Source organism: Chaetura pelagica, unplaced genomic scaffold (assembly GCF_000747805.2).
Source record: "Chaetura pelagica isolate M959 unplaced genomic scaffold, ChaPel_1.0 scaffold139, whole genome shotgun sequence".
NCBI lineage: Eukaryota > Metazoa > Chordata > Aves > Apodiformes > Apodidae > Chaetura > Chaetura pelagica.
This window is the reverse complement of record NW_009970717.1, coordinates 8,242,696-8,244,662: the sequence shown is the minus strand read 5'-3', so window position 1 is coordinate 8,244,662 and position 1,967 is coordinate 8,242,696.

The window sequence follows — 1,967 nt, the reverse complement described above, 5'->3', positions numbered from 1 at the left end:
GGTGCGGCGAGCGGTGCCCTCGGGCCGGCGGGGAGGAGCAGAACTGGACCGGGCCGGGAAGGACCCCGACCCCAAGGCTGCCTCATCCCCTGGACCCTCCGCCACGCACCGCGGGGAGGAGCGGAAACACCGCGGGGAGGAGCGGAGACACCGCGGGGATCCCTCAACCCTCCCGGTCCCGTCTGACTTGGAGCCCGTTCTTCCCACAAATCCCTTCTTTTTTTTCTTCTTCCCTTGATTTTTTTTCGGCCGGCAAACACCCAGCGGGCAAAAACCAAATCTCTGGAGGGGATTTGAATTTTTTTTTAGCCCTTGGTTTGGTTTTAGTTTTGGTTTTGTTTCTTTTTCCCTGTGTAAAGACTGCAGGATCAGCCCCTATGCAGAGAGAACAAGGCACTTTGAGAAGAGACAGCCACGCTCATCCTGTTATTTATTCTACATTATTGTTGTTGTTGTTGCTAATAATCGAGACACGAGCAGTCTCAGTCGATCAGTATTAAATGGGTGAAGCTCTGTTGGCAATATTTGCCATATGGATATTTTTGGGGTGTTTTGTTTGGTTTTTTTTTTTTTTTAATTGTAGTTAACCTTTGTAAATTTAAAACTGATCATGGTCTCTGTGTAAAGAGAATCCTCCATATGTTTTTATAGAAATATATATATAATGAAGGATTATTCCCCTCTCTATTTTTTTTTTCCCACCCTGACTTTGTACAGTTCGTTGACACCTATTTTAATTCTTCCTGCACTGTATAAAATTGTAATTATGTGGGGTTGTTTTTTGTTTGGGTCTATATGTATTTTTAATTTGTGTACGTTTTGTCCCTTAAAAAAAAAAAACAAAAACAAACCCCAACAAAACGAAACCAAAAAAAAAAATAAAAAATCGAAGGGAAATAAAACATGTATGTTATTTGTACATGGGCTTCACCATTGTATGAGCAGCAAATAAACGAGCATGCGGTGTAACACGCCTAGTGATATCTGAAGAGTCTCTGGCCCCTGCCCGGCTCCGCGGGGCGCGGAGAGGCCGCGGAGGGCCCGGCCCGGCCGCTCTAAACCTTCCCGCGTTTGATGCAATAATTTCCCATCTCGGTGCAGAGTCGAAAAGGCCTTTTTTTTGGGGGGGGGTTTTGGCTGCGGCTCCCGGAGGGCTCTGTGACTCGTGTCTCCCCTCCCGCCCCCCAGTTCGCTCCGCGGAAAGATTTAAAATTCAGATCGTAAAACGAGGAGGGAGGAGAAACGGAGGCGAGTTTGAATTTGATCTTTTTTATTATGATGATTTCAGAGATTTTTCTTCCCCAAGGCGAAGGCGGGAGGCGGCGTTTGACAGCGCTTTGCAGGCAAGATGTGCGGCTGCAGGGATGCGCCTGCTGCTCCTTTGCCCTCCTCCTCCTCCTCCTCCTCCTCCTCCTGAACCTCCGCGAGCAGCGTCCCCGCAGAGGAGCGCGCTGAAAGGTTTTTTTTTCCCCGACCTGGAAAGAAAAATCACATCCTGAGAACCAAGCAGATCAAGCCCTGCACCATCCCCTCGCGAGGACCCCGGAGGCAGCGGGGCCGCTAACGCTGCCGCTGTGAAAATGGGGCTTTTCCTGCCACGTCTGGGTCTGTTCGGTCTGATTGAGGCCACTGGTGTATCCAGGAAATTTTGCTTTAATCCATGGGCCAATACGTCTGTAGCAACACTCATCCCGCGAACGTGCACGCACACAAAGATAGATGCACGGGAATGAACCCGATTATTGGCTGCGGGTTTCTGTCCTTGCATTGGGGAGTTGGTTCCTGCCTCCCACTGACCCAGCTTTGTGGCATCACCTTCGTTTCAACTGGTTAAAAAAACACCCCCACCCAACCACAACAGAACAGACACAAACCCCACCCACCCAATTTGCTAATTAGTATTTTAATTAAGGCAGGTGAGAGAGGTTTTGTCAGAGTCGGTGGAGGCCTCTCAGGGAGCAGGGGGG